Source organism: Malaclemys terrapin, chromosome 20 (genome assembly GCF_027887155.1).
Source record: "Malaclemys terrapin pileata isolate rMalTer1 chromosome 20, rMalTer1.hap1, whole genome shotgun sequence".
Classification (NCBI taxonomy): Eukaryota; Metazoa; Chordata; order Testudines; family Emydidae; genus Malaclemys; species Malaclemys terrapin.
Window position 1 is genome coordinate 9,259,038 of NC_071524.1, and position 17,677 is coordinate 9,276,714.

At 42.8% G+C, this 17,677-nt stretch overlaps 1 protein-coding gene across 1 annotated transcript in view; it reads left to right on the top strand.

Annotated features, from left to right (window-relative positions):
• Nucleotides 1–13,618: 13,618 nt before the first annotated feature.
• Nucleotides 13,619–17,677, top strand: part of LOC128826383 (myelin-oligodendrocyte glycoprotein-like) — a 28,774-nt gene continuing 24,715 nt past the window's right edge. The window contains exon 1 of the mRNA XM_054009637.1: nt 13,619–13,788. The gene's annotated coding sequence lies outside the window, so the exon portion shown is untranslated. The remainder of the gene's footprint in view (nt 13,789–17,677) is intronic.

A 17,677-nucleotide genomic window follows, 5' to 3' on the forward strand; every position in this document is an offset into this window, starting at 1 on the left:
GTGAATGTATCTTCCACCTCCTCAACAAAGGGATTGTATCTGAACTGTGATCAGGGAAAGTGAAAGCACAAGAGAGCTGGTTACATATTAACCTTTCAGAAGGGTAGCCATGTTAGTCTGTATCAGAAAAAAAAACAAAGAGAAGTTCTTGTGGCACCTTAGAGGCCACATCCACCTGACTGAATTGGCCTCCTTAGCACTACAAAAAGTAATTTTCCCTCTGTTGATATTCATTCCATCTTGTCAACTGTTGGGAATGGGCCATATCCACCCTGATTGAATTAGCCTCGTTAGCACTGACCCCCCGTCTTGGTAAGGCAACTCCCATCTTTTCATGTGCTGTATAAATATACCTGCCTACTGTATTTTTCACTCCATGTATCTGATGAAGTGGGTTATTGCCCATGAAAGCTTATGCCTACATAAATTTGTTAGTCTCTAAGGTGCCACAAGGAGTCCTCATTTCTATAGTAACCTTTAATACTAGTAACTTCTCCCATAAGGGATTTTTCAGTTCAGGGGAAGAACCAAAATTTTTGGAGAAAAAAATTCTGTTCATGTTAAACTGAAATGGATTTTTTTTCTTACCAGAACTAACTCATCCCAACAACCCCAAACCCATTTTTTTAAATGTAAAACACGAGAAATGAAAACTAAACAGAATGGAAAACCAAACCAAAACACGGGGTTTTCATTTGCGGCAGGTAAACAAACCGGCCTGGCCCACCAGGGGCTTTCCCTGAACAAGCAGCAGACCGACTTTGAGAACCACTGTTTTAGGGGGCACTGAAATTATTCACAAATAGGCAAGTAATTTTGTCTGAAAAATGTTTTTGTTTTTATAAAGACAAAATGGTTTGTTCTGATAATTTCAAAACAATGTTTTTGACTTTTAATTTTGTTCAGAAACATTTTGTTCAGAAATCACTTACTCTGATTTGCAAAGTTTCAGACCCACCAAAACTGCATTTCTCATCAAATAAACTATTCATTCAACCAATGTGTCCAAAGTTCTGTCTTGCAGACCTCCATGACCAATGACTTCCCTACACCAGTCTGATTCACCAATACCAATCTGGGGTGGGAAGCTTCTATATTGTGATAATCATTAGCTTTTCCATGCCCTCACTCTTGTTGTTGGTGATCCTGAACTGCAGAGGCTAGCTCAGTGCACAGATCCAGAAATGTGGCCTTCCAGAACTTGAAGTCGTCATATGTCTGCATAACAATCACATCACATCCTTGAGTGCTCGTTGGATGGCCTCAGAGCATTGCTGCAGTAAGTACAGATGCTCTGAGAACAGATCCAACAGGAACATGGGTTTTCTTCTGAGAACTCCCCCCCCACCACCCCGGCAGATTCACTTAGCTGGTACCTCAGACACAGTGCCATGGTTTCACCAGAAAGACAATATCTGCTTAACTCTCATAATAATGTACAGGGTCATATCAGTTTCCTGGGACCCTCCATGCTGACAGGGAGCAGTTTGGAAATGGCATAAACACTAGGTGAGTTATGAGCAACAGCAGAAGAGATAGTGGGTGTTTGACCCTGCTCCCATAATACCCTAGAACACCAGTATGTACACCACAATGCTGCACAAAATAGCCCATAAATTTGTTAGTGAATCTGAAGGCAGAGCAACCTACCCACACTGCACTGTACTTAAATAGATTCAGAGTGCCCCGATGTAGACACAAATGCTGTTGTTTGTATAGGGTAAAAGAGCTGGAACAAGCCAGAGAGGCTGCACAGACCATCAGCCAATCAGCAAGGGCCTGTGGGGAGCCAATCAGGGCCAAGAAATAGGCAGCCTTGGACAGAGCAGTGCTGGGCAGGCTGTAGGGAGCAGAAGAGAGCTCAGGCCCCTTACTTGCCACACTGCAGCCTCTGCTAAAAAGGGTCAAGAAGGTGCAAAGGCCAAAGGGGAAATGGCTCAGGGATGATAGGCAGACAAGGGGAAAGCAGGATGGCAGAGAGAGGCTGCTGCTAGAGTGTCTCTGGGTCAGGACCCAGAGTAATTGGCAGGCCTGGATCCCCCCCCCACATTTGTCTTTACACTGCACCTGGCTGCAGAGGAGCATGACTGATACAGACTGCAACTTGCCCCTAAGGTGAGGGGCTAGATTTTTGGGTTGTGGTTGGCCACTGAGTCAGGGGCAAGCTGAGGGACTGCTGTTACTCTGCCACCCTCACCCCCACCCTGGAAGGAGGTGAGAATGGAGTAGTGGGCACTGCCAGTGGGCAGTGTCCTGAAAAGGACAGCCACCTGAAGAGGACACTGTTGTCCAGAGAATGACGCATGTCCCGGTGGTGGAGACAAACAGCAGGGAAGACAATGGGTGAGACACCATCCACAGAGGGTGCTCCAGAGCTTGACAGAGCTAATTCCCAGAGCAACCAGCAGGAGGTGCCACGGTGGTGAGCACCGCCCGTTACAGTGCAATATCAGCTGTGGGAACACAGAACTAAAATAGTTGTACAATTTAATGAAACTTATCATTTATACCAGTGCAGCTTCTATGTTTAGACAAGGCCTTTCACACAGTGTATTATGAGAACACTTTTCCCAAATCCAATCACAAATTATGTCTGAGTCAACTGTAGCAAAATTGTAAGACTTAGCTAGTTTTCATAGATTCATAGATTCTAGGACTGGAAGGGACCTCGAGAGGTCATGGAGTCCAGTCCCCTGCCCGCATGGCAGGACCAAATACTGTCTAGACCATCCCTGATAGACATTTATCTAACCTACTCTTAAATATCTCCAGAGATGGAGATTCCACAACCTCCCTTGGCAATTTATTCCAGTGTTTAACCAAGTTCCCTTCATGTGTTTACATATGAGCTGATGGATTCATTTATTTGCATTCTCTTGCTGAATTTGCATTGTTCAGATCTTACATTTGTGTGGGGTGTAAATTTAACATCTAAGGCTGCTTTTGATTGTTCATTCATTGCTTCCTTTTTTGGTAAATAGAGAAAATCCTTTGCACAAGAGGTCCTTTAGAGTGTAGGAAAGCTCATTTCATATTATCTGCTTTGTGTATCTACAGGCAACTTCATAGATGGGGAAAGAATCTGTCTACATCTTAAATTCTGCACAGAGATCAGTTGCATTTAAGTTGAAAGGCAGGGGAGGTGGTAAATAGGGACTTGTCATCTTTCTCAAATTTCCTCACCAAACCATCACTCGTACCAAACTGTAGTAGTCTTGACAATTCATAGATTCTAAGGCCGGAAGGATCACTGTGATCATCTGTCTGGCCTCCTGTATAAAAAAGGCCAAAGAACTGCCCCCAAATAATTCCTGTGTGAACTAGAGCAGACCTTGTAGAAAAACACCCAATCTTGATTTTAAAATTGTCAGTGATGGAGAATTCATCATAATCTTTTGCAAGTTTTTTCCAGTGGTTAATTATCTTCATTTTCAACAACTTACACCTTATTTCCTGTCTGAATTTGTCTAGCTTCAACTTCCAGCCATTGGATACAATTAGACCCTTGACTCAAGAGCCCTCTAATATAAAATTTATGTTCCCAAAAGATGTTCCCCAGGCACTTATACACTGTAATCAAGTCACCCCTTAATCTTCTCTTTGTTACACTAAACAGATTGAGCTCCTTGAGTCTATCATTGCTAGGCATGTTTTCTAATCCTTTGATCATTCTTGTGGCTCTTCTCTGAACCTGTTCCAATTTATCAACATATTTCTTGAATTATGGACACCAGAATCGAACACAGTATTCAAGCTGTGGTTGCAACAATGCCAAATATGGAAGTAGTATAACCTCCCTACTCCTACTCAGGATTCCCCTGTTTGGCCACAGAATCACACTGGGAGCTCATGTTCCAATCATTATCCACAATGACCCCCAATTGTTTTCAGAGCTATTTTTTCCTAGGACAGAGTCCTCCATCCTGGACTCACGATTTCTATTACATCAAGAAGATAATGGAGGAAACTGGATTAAGTTGATTACTCAGAGTTCCCATCCTTTCTGTTTGTCTTTTTCTGGCCTGCTACCTCTCACCTCTACAATTTCTGTTGGACACACATTCACCAGAAAGCCCAGGGCCACATTTGCAGTGATAAACTTTCAGTATCCTTTACAAATGTCTAGTGTGGGTAAGTTAAGACTTCAAGGTGCAAAATTTTTAAGTGAGAATAACTAACCTTTGGAACAACTTCCCTAGGGATGAAGTAGATTCTCCATCACTTGGAGTCCTTAAATCAAGACTAGATAGTTTTCTTAAAGGTCTGCTGTTACTCAGTCACAAGGTACTGGACTTCATCCAGGAATAATTGGCTGGGATTCTCTGATCTGTGTTATGCTGGAGGTCAGACTAGATGGTCACACCAGCGCTTTCTGGCTTTAAAATCAATGAAAACATTAACATACAAAGAATAGCAATTGAGGTATGTTTACATATCTGGCCAGACATATAATTGTGTTGCCAAATCATTGAAGAGACTGTATCTTATGTTGTATTAACACCAGCCTTTCTGCATTGCTAAATCGGGGCTGAGTCATGGGGAATGGTCACTGACTAGTGGTAGATGAAGCATCTTCACAAGGAACTCTCTGCAGATGCTCGGGTGAATGAAGTTGTCACCTTATGCTGTGGTTGCCTCTAAGACAGACCTCTCTCTGCAGCTATGCTGTGCGATCGAACTGTGTCTGCAAACAAACAGGCGCCAACCAGGAAACAACTGCTTACAGGTTATTTATTATCTCCCCTTTTGCTGCCCTTTTTGGAGTTCAGCCTTTCATTGCCTTGTCTCACAGTGTCTGCCTTCAGGAACTTCTTCACAGATTTTAGTAATAACAGACCCAGTTCTGCCCTGATTTCAGAGAGGTGTGAGAGAGGACAGAATTTGTCATAATGAGCCACAAGGGACAGTGAAGAGGATTCTCTGCTATACAAATTAAATCATCTGTGATGTAATTTCCTGGTCAGATCAGCTTGTCTCTAACACTTAGCCTCTTTCTGAGTCTCCTCATTTTCACCCAAGAGTAAATGTCAGACTGACTGAGATTTGGATCCATAGAATCATAGAAGATTAGGGTTGGAAGGGACCTCAGGAGGTCATCTAGTCCAACCTCCTGCTCAAAGCAGGACCAACCCCAACTAAATCATCCCAGCCAGGGTTTTGTCCATCATTAAGAATAAACACATGTTCTAGAATGACACAACAAATGCTGTTATGGTGGGAGTCAGGAGATAGTGGTCTTTTATTTTATTCATAGTCTCACTAGTCCGATTTCTTGGCATGTGAGCAGTGAATAGTTTATGAAAAAATGTTGTATTATTAGTACCTTTGCAATGTAGTTTCTTTGGATGAGCTGTTGGTAACAGCAAGAGTTTGTTCTCTGCCTTCATCTCTGTAACTAGTGTCAAATCCTGATGCAGAACTGTGAATTGGTACTTTGGCTGAGATTTCTGAAGAAAAAAACGTTTAGCTGCATGCTATTTATGACCAACTCTGTTCCAGGACTGATGTATATGGTGTAAATAAACAAATTACACTAATAAAATACCCAGACTCTGTCACTGATTTCTCCTTCAACAGGCAACTGACCTGCAAAAACCTGAAATCTGCTTCTACTCAGCATACAGGCTACATTTAAAATCACAACAGGCACCAATTGTCCCACCCCACCCCCCTTATGGGCCATCTAGCAGAGATGGCCAGGACTGAATGGGCCAAGGAGACAGAAATCCCCTTCTCAATCCTAGAGTTGATCTCTCCAGAGCAGGGGGCAGCTGAACTGTCAATCAGCAGTCTATGGGGAATGTTTGCATGTCCTTGCTTTATGGATACATCAGTACATTAACTTTTCAAGGTTGTCAATCTCTTCTATTCCCTGTAATGAAATTCACATACCATGTTTAACAGAAGCAGAATGAAAGAGGCTGTGAAAAATTCACATAAAGGCCCAGAGTTTTCAGAAATCAGGGACACTTTTACGTGTGAAAAATACATGTAACGCTGCATACCTAGTTTGTGCATGCAGCTATCACAAGTTTACATGCAATGAGGCACCTTGACAAGCAAATGTGATTTGTGTTCACACTTACCAGATTTGCCTGCATAAACATGGTGACTGAGCACACAAATTAGGTTTATTAATATGTTGCACTTGCAGTTCTAGGCCTAACTTTTTATGAGTGAGACCAATATTTTTTTTAAAGAATATATAAATCTAAAAGTAGATACTCTGTAGCTGAAACCTTTCAGAGCTTTTTAAAGGGATAATGGGAGATATCAAGCACAGTCATTTCTTTCCTTTATGAGCCATTGTCCCTTCCTTTTTGGGGAAGGTGGAACACAGCTGTATGGATCAGTGCAGCCCGAGGAAGCTGCTGGAGGGGAGGGGGAAGTAAATGTTGTAAAGTTTTTGAATAGCATTTGCAGTTCTGTTGGTGGATGACGTTTCCAATTCTACAAATGCTGCTACACACTATACTGCAGGATTCCTAGATTTGAAATCTAAAAGGGACCATCATGATCATCTAGTCTGACTTCCTGAATAGCACAGGACAGAGAATTTCACCTGCTAATTCCTTTATCAAGCCCATAGCTTCCAAGTGAGCTCCAGTGTGTCGTTTAGAAAGGCGTCTAAACTTGATTTTAAGACAAATCATGGAATATTTGCCACAACCCTTGGTAAATTGTCCCGCTGGTTAATTACCCTCACTGGTAAAAATTTGCATCTTAACTCCACTTTGAACTTTGCTCACTTCTTGCTCACCAGGCAGCTCATGTTTACCTGCTTTAGACAATAATCCCAAAGGGTAAACTATTCAAAAGCACGTAGGTAACTTAGGCAAAGTCTAACATGCATAACACAAGACAGAGAATTTCATGACTTGATTTCTCTACCAAGCCAAATATCTTCTGGATAAGCAAGAGTGTGTATTTTAGATAGACATCTAAACTTGATTTTAAGAAAACAAATGACAATAATTTGCTAAAGAATGCACTTTTCAGGGCACAAAAATTATTAGTGAACTCGGGTAGGTTTCAGTGAATAGTTTCAGACAAAAGAAAAACTGAAAACAAACATTTCAGAAATGTCAAAACAGTCCATTTAGAAAACGCTGAAATGATCTGTTCTGACAGTTCATTTTAAATCAACATTAAAAAAAAAGTAGAACTGAACTGGCATTTCATTAAAAAAAAAATCATTTTATTGACTTTTCATTTCGTTTCAAATTGACCCAAGCGAAATTGGGAGGAGGGGTTCTTTTCAGCAAGGAAAAAAAATCAGTCTAGGTTAGAAACAAAACATATTTTGTTCTTTTGTTTAGTTTGGCCACCGAACTGAACAATCAGTTATTCACTCTGCTTTGCTTTAATTTGACCCTTGGCTGGAGCCTGGGGATAAGCCAGTTCTGATTACAGGATGGGCCTCACCTGAGAGGAATTGGGTGATTCCTGTATAAAAGTAGACAGCAGGTCTCTGTAGATGCTGCAGAGAGCATAAAGGCTGCTGCAGTGCTTTGAGGCAGCAGGGGGAGCCATAGCAGGAAAGGAAGCTCAGAGCAGGGAAGAAACTCTCCAGGCAGGGAACCTGAGAAGTGACCGGGATATGTCTACACTGCAATAAAAACCTATAGCATTGTGTCTCAGACAAGTCAATTGACCTGGGTTTGTGGGGCTTACACTGTGGGACTAAACTGCAGTATAAACGTTCAGATTTGTGATGGAGCCTGGTCTCTGAGATCCTCCCCTCTCATGGGATTTCAGAACCTGGGCTCCAGCTTGAGCCCGATGTCTATACTGCAATTTTTAGCCCTGCAGCCCAAGCCCTGCAAGCCTGAGTCAGCTGATCCAGGCCAGCTGTGGCTGTGCAATGGGTCTTTCAATGCAGTGTTCTGGGTCTGCCAGAGGGAACTTGAGAAGAGATGTAGGAAGTGGCCCAGAGAAAACCCCGACACAGGTAAAGGAGCAGACCTAGCTGTTCAGTACAGGGGCCAGAACCTAGTGTTGAGAGTGGGACTGGATTCCCCTCTTGGCTCCAAGGAAGGGGGCATACAAGTGCACAGAGATGGTCACTAAGCCCAGCAAGGGGTAGCAGGCTGAGCTGAGGACAGACTGAGGAGTCGCCCCAGAGAAGGAGGAAGGAATTGTTTCTGTTAGACATTTTTGTACAGTTGTCCCTCGGAAGGGGTGGACTAAACATGGTGATCCAGCAGAGGTCCAAGTTACCTGGCACAGAAATCGCCACTGCGCTGGAGCGATCGTCAGCAGAGGGTGCTAGCCTAGTAAGAGTCCAGGGGTGCCATGTCTGGGGGAGGCATAGCAGTGAGTGGATTAATTTACAGGCCTCTCAATCCAGTTTTTTAAAGTGGTTTAGGCACAATCCTTTTGCAGTGTGGACACCAGAACAGCACACCATGTACTAGCAGTGGGCTCACCAGGCCTGAGAGAGCTCAGAGAAGATCTAACAACAATAATTTGTCTGGAAAATCTGCCTTGGAAGATGTAAAATCAATCTCTTTGACTTTCAGGGTGATTTAGATTATTAGGCATCAGATTTTTAAGAAGTATTTAGGTGACTCTTTGTATCTTTAAGTCCCTAAATACTGCCTCCCCCCTCAGTTTTCTCTTCTCAAGACTAAACATGCCCAGGCTTTTTATCCTTTCCTCATAGGGCAGGTTTTCTAAACTTCTGATCACTTTTGTTGCTCTCCTCTGTGCTCTCTCCAGTTTGTCTACAATGTTCCTAACGAGTGGCTCCCAGAACTGGACACAGAACTCCAGCTGAGGCCTCACCGGTGCTGGGTACAATGCAACAATTACCTCCTGTATCTTACATACACCCCCCCCCCCTTAATACAGGAGCTTTGTTGAACCTCGGGTATTGGTGCATGTTGGTCCCTCCTGTTCTCTGTCTACAGCATACAATAGTGTAGTCTCCTGAGGCATGTGATACTTTAGGCTAATTCTGGTTGTTGGGCTTGGTAGCTGGGTGGTGTTGGTGGCCTGTGAAATATAGAAGGTCCGGCTAGATGATTAGTGAGCCCTTCTGGCCTTAAACTTTACCGTGCCACCCCCTCCATGGTCTGAATTCCACCCTGGGCTGGGGACTAGCATCTTTCTTACCAGTGATAAGAGAGCAAGATGGAGGCAAAACTGTTATGCTTAGGGAGAGTCTCCCAGGACACCTCTATCACATGGGGACTTTTAACCTGGCCCCATCCCAGCTATGCGTTCATTTTTCTGAATCCTTTCTCAGTAACAAATAAGAGGGGAGTTTAGTGATATGATTAGGCTTGAACAAAACCCAACCACGTTCAATTTTCAAACTTCCAGCCCTAACTAGAGAGGCTGTGGCTGGAGGTGAGGCTGGCAGGGCAGGAAACATGGAACAGTACTGATCTCAGATGCCAGATGTAGACAATGTATCTCAGAGAGAGACCAGCTCCCTAAACCCTGATGAGCTGAAGGAGGCTCAGAGCTATGACAAAGTTTGGTTTTGGTACCTGAGCCCTCAGCAGCTGAGGAGAGATGATCAGAGTGGGGAGTGACTGTAAATGTCCCTGTGAGCCATCCTCCCACCCCCTCTATTGTGGGAACTACCTCCTCCTCCCATCCCACAGGCTGTGTGTGTCCCCCATGTCCCTTGACCCCCTATCATTGTCCCCCTTTCTCCCATCCCCCAACAGGAATGTTGTGTGGTCTCATTCCCCCATGGCAAAAGGTCCCCTGTTGTTTGAAAACAACTCTCATCTCAGACCTGACACAATCACTACAAAAGACACATGTCTTGCAGGGTATTTATCCATAAGAGGTAACTTATAAGGTATCTGCAGAAAGCTCATAACTTGTCAAGATTCACAATCATTGCCAGATGTATGTACCGACAATATTTAAGAAATTAAGTAACTATCTTGAAAGTATGCTGTATGGACTTGGGTATGAAAGTTAGTTACTAGAGTTAATGTGTCTCAGTTATGGTCTGTTCCAGCAGGAGGGAATTGTCACCCTCCCTGGTCAGACAAAGATGAAATCCAAGGCTCAGTTGTGTAGCCTTGATCCATCCCAAGACTTTCAATGGAAAACCATCAGACACAACTGCAAACAATCGAAACCACTTAAAGGTAAAAAAAGGAGCATTGCAACAAAAAATGTTCCTGTTTATGAATGAAGACCAAAGACTGTTTCAGTATAACACAGAGTGGGGAGAGGCACTCTGGATCCATTCATTGAGGAAACCCCTTATCGAGCAGGGGTGTTTTCATGAACACTTGAATCCTGGTTTCTGCGAAGCCAGCCAGTTCTGCCATAGGCACCAGCTTCCTCCAGGCCCAGGGGGTGCTCAACCTTCCACTCCATTCCAGGCCCCGCCCCCACCCCACCTCTTCCTGCCCCCTCCTCCGAGCAACCCTGTCCCTGCTCCTCCTCCTTCCTCCCAGAGCTTCCTGCACTCCAAAAAACAAATGATTGTGGTGGGTGGGAGGTGCTGGGAGGGAGGGGGAGGATTTGATCAACAAGGCCACTGGTGGGTGGGAGGCATTGGGGGGAAGGGGGGAGCTGGCTGCCGGTGGGTGCTAAGCACTCGCTAATTTTTTTTCTGTGGGTGCTCCAGCCTGAACTTTTGGTGGAAACCCTGCTTTATTAGGTAAGAAAGCCAAGGTTAATATTTTATGATTTTGTTTTGTATTGGAACCATTTCTTTCCACTGCTCTCTCTTGCTTCTAGTCACATCTTTATTCTTTCTTAAATACACTTATTTTTATGTTATTATAAGTGCTCATAAGCACTGTATTTTTCCGAAAGCGGTGGTTTAAAGTAAAAGTGGAGTACATTGCCCCTTTGGGGGCAGAGGATCTGGGATTTCTGTGAATAGCCAGTGCTAGAGGAATGATTTGAAGGAAGTCAGGGACTTGGGTGCACCTATAGTTAACCTGCAATGCAAAGACAGGGCTGGTACAGCCCAAAGGAGGATATTCAAGGGGTTGAAAAGCTGGTGGCATCAGGGAGCTGCCACCCAGCTGCCATGGGCAAAGTTACTGCTTGCTAGATGTCAAAGATAAGATGGCTCACAGTCTCGGGTCCCCGAGAACCATCACAACCTCCATGACAGGGGCACAGTGTGGGCACCAATTCCCCCCACACCAGGCTGTCTGTGGTACTCCCCAGGGCTCCTATCTTTCTGCCTGCCAGATTCCTATTCCTAATCCCTCAAGTCTCACTATTGTATCATTTGTTGCAAAGTATTTGGTGGGGGTGTCAAACTTCAAGGCAACTGCTCCTGTACTCCCCCACCCCATGGTCCACCAAGGGTGCCCAGTCTCAGGCTCCTAGCTCCCCAGCTGTCACCTCTCATGGTCGCAGACCCACATCTCTTTCCCTCGTGACTGGAGTTTTTCCAGACTGCACAGTTCCCTGCCTACACTGTGATACCCCCAGCAAGTCAGATGGTCTAACTAGGCCAGCATCTGAGCTTTGCTTTCTCTCCAAATGTGATAAAAGGCATAGTGCCCCCCCAGTTATAGGGTACCACACATATCTTTATAAGAAAGCTCATTTATTCTTAAAATTAAAACAAAACATATTAAAACAATAAAAGAACCTACCGACATGCTAAAATCTCACCATAGAAACTTACAGCTAGGTTTTCCAAGTTCATATCTGTCTCAGATTCAGAACCAGAACCACCATGAATAATTCTGCCTTTCCTTTATGCAACTTGAGCCTTTGATCTTGGACTCATTTAACAAGCAAACAGCTGACAATGGCCCACTCCTCAGTGTGTAGCTTCAAAAGGCTGAGTTTTTGCATAACTAGAGGTGGCAAATTTCTGTTCACCTCCCCCCTAGATAATTTCCAGGAAAACCCTTAACAGTTTTTGTTCCGAAAGTCCATTCTTGTCTGGCAAATAGTTCAATATGGTCCTTTGAACACCCAGGTCTCCCCTGAGTCACATCTCCCCCTCTTGAGAGGTTACATTCAATCCCGGCCCACAATAATACATAAGCCATTCATTTAATACAATGGACCCCAAAAATATTTAAGCTGAATTAAATAATTATCCCAAGGATACTGCAGGAAATTGCCATATCTGTCACTGGAGTAGGGAAGGGATGTTTTGCATGATCTCATGACTGAGGATATGAAACTTGTGACTTTTACTCATCCAAAAATGAATGCTTTTCATCCTTAGTTTTAATGGAACAGAAGCCACACATTTTCCTTCAGACAAGGTGACTACCATAATGCAGTCACACCAAAAAACATGAGCACACAGCAGTGTAAACAACTATAATCACTCTAAAAACAGTTTTTGAAAAACTACTGGTTCCTACGGGCTCTAAAGAGGCAAAAAAAAAGGTTGTGCAGTAACTAGCGAATAATATAGTGTAGGACAAACAAATGTGAGAAAGGAGGAGAGAGAGTCAGGGAAATAAGGGACTCAGCTAGCCCTCAACAAGGATCTGGGGAATGACAGGGGAGCTGGATGCGGTTTCTGAATCCAATCAAAGACGTTATCTACACTGGTGGTGGCACGTAGAGTAAGTGTAGCTACACTGTGCAGTGAAATTCAGGCTGTGTCCGAAATGCAATGTGTAGCTACATGTGACAGTGAAAGGGTCTGGCAGAGGGGAGGCAGTGGGGAGATACCAGAGACTTTCCCCGCTGCCTCTCCACTGCCAGAGCCTTTTCCCACGCTAGAATATTTCAGTGCTGCAGGGAAAGGCTCTGGCAGTGGAGAGGCCATGGAAACTAAACTGCTACAAATAGCAATGTAGATGTAAGAGTCACTGCTTGGCATGAAGAGAGCCAAGTAGGATATATACCCTAAGGTTCTGGTGTGTCTTTACTCTACTCACCTGAGCAGTGCCCCATTGTCTACACTGATTTTTATACCCATACTGGAGGGCATGTAGTGTATGTACTCTACATGCTGCCGTAAGTGTAGACATAGCCAAAGAGACAGAACCATCACTGACAGATATTGAACAGAATATACACCCAACATCACAATGCACAAATGCAACTTCACCTCCCACCTCCAGGAAAACATTAGACAGTTTACCCCAGAGGCTCCATGTCCAACCATGTATCCTGCCTTGCCCCTCTTACTGAGTGTGCGTAAGATAATATTGCAAAGTGTGTGGTAAGGAAGAGGATGGCAAGTGACCTAAGCAATTCCAGAGGAGACCCACGGCCATTGGAGTCATACACCAATTTGCACTAGCTCATGATGTGTCCCCGTGAGTTTGGGCTTTGGTGGCTTTGGAACATTTCATGCTGGGTTTTGCTATTTTCATGCCTTTATAAAAATACTAAAACATTGTAATGAAGTGATTTTTGTTTGTTTCTAATAAAACCTTCGGTTCCAGACTCCATTCCCATTAACCATTTGGCTTCAGTACACACACACTCCATTTATCTGCTTCAGAATCTACTGTCTCTATGATGTGCTTCACCTAGTAGTGATCATTCAGATCTCAGCCAGTTGTTCTGCTTCTAAGCAGAAGACTTTGATGAGTTAAATCTCCAGGAGACTTGTGAATTTTTTTTTCTAAGTTGAGTAAACATTGGGCTGAACTCTGTGCTGATATTTACAAATGCCAACTGTTCTGGGGACACACCAGTGTAAAGAAGAAGAGAATTTCCTCCTTTTTTATATTGAATTCCACCCACCGGATATTGCACACATTTTATAGCATCTCTTTCTCCCTGGTTTTCTTATTTTATTGATTATCTGGACAGTTGCTGGAAGGTTTAGAAGGAGCTAGAGGATAAGATTCCCTTCAAACCGAATTTGTAAGTACAGACCATTTACTGCTTTTTATCAAGTATTTTGCTATAGATCATCTGTTAATGGCTCATACTTGGGGATGTGGTTTCAATATGGTTTTTTTGCTATTGTCCCCATGTCTTTTATCTAAATGGTACAGTGCATTTTGGGGTGAACTAAAGGCAAATAATAACCTCCATAGCCGATATTTCAGGATTCAGCTTTGTCATAGTAACACAGGAATTGCCAGACTGTATCAGACTCAAGGTCCTATTCCATTATCTTGTCTGTGACAGTGGCCACCACCAGAGGAAGGTTTAAGAACCACACAGTAGGCAGCTGATGGACAATCTGATTTAAGTACCGAAACATTGAGTTCAATATCCCCTCCAACATTGTTGTTAACTCTGGAATTTATGATAATTCTGGATATTCGTTATCCGTTGAAGTGCCCAATCCCTTTTCAAATCTTGCAGAGATCTTGGTCTCAATGATTTCCCTGTAGCAGTGAGTTCCAGATTCTAATAATTTGTTTTATGATAAACTATTTTTGTTTATCACTTTTGAATTGGTCACCTTTTTAATTTCATTGACTGTCTCATTGTAAACATTTGTTTCACTCTCTCTTCATAGGAGAGCTTTTTCACATTCTTGATCTTTCTTATCACCCTACTCGGAACCCTCTAATTCTGCAATACCTTTTTTGAGATGGGTTGACTAGTACTACACACGGATCAGGCTACAATATTTATTTATATAATGCCATTATAGTATTTTCCATATTATTTTCCACCCCATTCCATATGCAACTTAATATCTTTATAAATAAATAAATGTGTTAGTCTTTAAGGTGCCACCGGACTCCTTGTTGTTTTTGTGGATACAGACTAATGCAGCTACCCCCTGATACTTAACTTCATATCTTGTTTGCTTTTGTGACCACAGCTGCACATTAAGCAGAGGTCTTTATTTAGCCATCTGCAACAATGCACAGGTCCCTTTCCTGAATTTATATAGTTAATTTATACCCCTGTAAAGTGTATGAGTATGTCACAACCGGCCTCTTCTTGGGCACGCACTTGGATCAGGGCTGCTCGGGGGGGGGGGGGGGGGGCAGTGGGGCAATTTGCCCCAGGCCCCGGGCCCCACAGGGACCCCCACGAGAATATAGTATTCTATAGTATTGCAACTTTTTTTTATGGAAGGGGCCCCCAAAATTGCTTTTCCCCAGGCCCCCAGAATCCTCTGGGCAGCCCTGACTTTGATCCACACTGGTGTCCCTGAGTTGCTATTATAGCCTTTCTACCTCTCTAAACTTCCTCTGAGAACACTTGCATGTGAATATCAGGAGATCCTGGCTGCTTTTCCTCATTCTGTTTCAAAGGCCCTGAAGATCTAATCCAACCCCCTACTGATTGATTGACTACTCCTCCAACTGCTGGGTTTGAAAAGCCTCTAAGCTTTTAATTAACCAGAGTAAACCTAACATAAACCTAACAATAGCCATCAGTAAAACTTCTACTTCTCAGGGGTAGGTCTACATTTGAAATGCTAGAGTGGCACAGCTCCCATTGTGGTAGTTAATCCACCTCCCTGAGAGGCAGTAGCTAGGTGGATAGAAGAATTCTTCCATCGACTGTCTACACTGGGAATTACGTTGGCTTAACTACATCACTCAGGGGTGTGGATTTCTCGTATCCCTGAGTGATGTAACTGGGTCAACTTGAATTTTGAGTATAGACCTGGATTTACTCTAATAGGGAAACTTAATTTGATAAAAGCCAGGCAGTGCTTTCCTTCCTGATCACAAATTAGCTCCATGACCCGCTCTGCAATCCTGCTTCCTCTGTCTTCAGGAGTCACCTGGCAACCTTCAAATTAAACCCCACAAATTCCAAACAACTTTCTGGGTGGAGTTTCCAGCCAGGAGTTCCTGCCTCTGTGTATCTGTGCACCCAGTGGCATATATTCCTTTTGGTCTTCATCCAACAATCCACCCCATCATAAAATTCCACATAAGAACCCTTATTCTATAACAATATTTAATAACATACACTTCCAAGTAACACAGTCCCTTCTCCACTGAGTAGTTTAAAATTTTCCTTTCATTGTGTGTTACTCTGCATTTACTGACATTGAATTTTATTTGCCATAATGTTGCCCATTCATGCAGCTTGCTTTGTTATCGCTGAAATTCCTCACAGTTCTTTTTGTTCCTGATTAATCTAAGTAACTTTGTGTTATCTGCAACTGTTGCTACCTTACTATTCACCTCCACTTTCCAGATAATTAGTGACCATATTAAACTACATTTGACCTATTACAGAACCTGGGTCATCCCACACTCAACTCTTTTGCTGTAAAGAAACATGGAGCATTTAATTCTACTTTGTACTTTCTCTCTCCTAGCCAGGTTTTGATCCCTGATGATAGTTTGCCTCTCTCCCACGACTAAATAATTTCTTTAGTAGCCTCTAATGAGGGATATTGGCAAAAGTCTTTTGGAAGTTTAAATACTTTTTGTTTATTACAAACAGTTCTTCTTCTCGACTACAAGGAGGTTAGGGAGACACAATTTTCTTTTGCAAAATCTGTCCCACCAATTATTTCAAACTTCCTGCATCTGAAAGACTTAAAGAATCTCTTGTTTGTTATTATAACTTTAGCGATTTGCTCTTCAAAATCCATTTTGCTCCCACTAATTTCCCTCTTTCTTATTGCCTGCTGTTATTTACACTCCTCCTTACTGGCTTCACGAGGGTCAGATTTACAAATCCTAAAGTGTTTTTGTTTGGCTAAAAAAATCTTTCAAATCTTGCTTTTAAGCCTCTTGCCTTCCTGTTCCCTTGTTATTCAGCAGAACAATTAACTTCTGAGACTCTTTTAAAAAAATAATCATAAAAAGCATCCCTGCCACCTCTAAGGATTTTATTTCCTTATAACTCTTGGGCCTTTTTGACTAATCTCCTTATATTAGTGAAATCTCCCTTTTTTAAAATGTAGCGTGTCTGTCACTTTTCGGTTCTCTATCCATGGTAAGAAGTTAAACCTAATTATTCTGTGGTCACTATTACTTAGCTGCTCAGCTAATATCATTTCTTTAATTAACTGATCTTGTTACGAAGGAGGAATTCACCAATAGCCCATGTTCTTGCATACTCTAGACCTAGCTGATCTAAGAAGCAATAATTTAAAATGTTGAGAAATTGTGTCTCTAACCTTTGCCCTGCTGGGCCATTTGACCAGGTTATATGTGAGTCACTGAAGTCTCCCATTATTATCAATTTGTTAGATTGTGCTTCATCTCTGATCCCTCTCAATATTGTGCACTCAATTTCCTTTTCTTCATGGGAGGGCCAGAAGAATAGTGACACTTCTCCTGCTTCTTACAACTGTGTGGTCCTCTGCACTCAGAATTTTTATCTCACTAAATCCTATTTATCTTTCAGATACAGCATCACTGTGGTCTAGTCTGTCTTTCTTGTATAGTTTGTAACCAGGCATTTCAGTATCCCATTGGCTTTTCTCTTAATAAAGCACATTGTCTCAGAGTCCTCTTCCATTTCACAGCGTCCTAGTTTTTAAGAACTGCCAGTTCAGCTCTGTGACAGATATGGAAATTTCGTGGAATATTTTTGGGAGATCTTACTGTATTAAGTTTATGAATCACTGTAGGCCAGGGATTGTATATTCCCATGGGGGAGGGGAGCACATCTGCCCCAAGAACTCAGAAAAGTGGGGTTGAGTAGGCAAATTCACTCAGGCTGTAACACCTCTCAAGAGCTACCAGCACCTGGACAGGCTCCCATATACTGGTTTGAAGTGAATTCTCCAGAGACAAACAGACAAAAAATAACTTTCGGATAAATAGCTTGATTTTCAACCAATTCAGGGACTTCTTTCTGATCCAGCAAA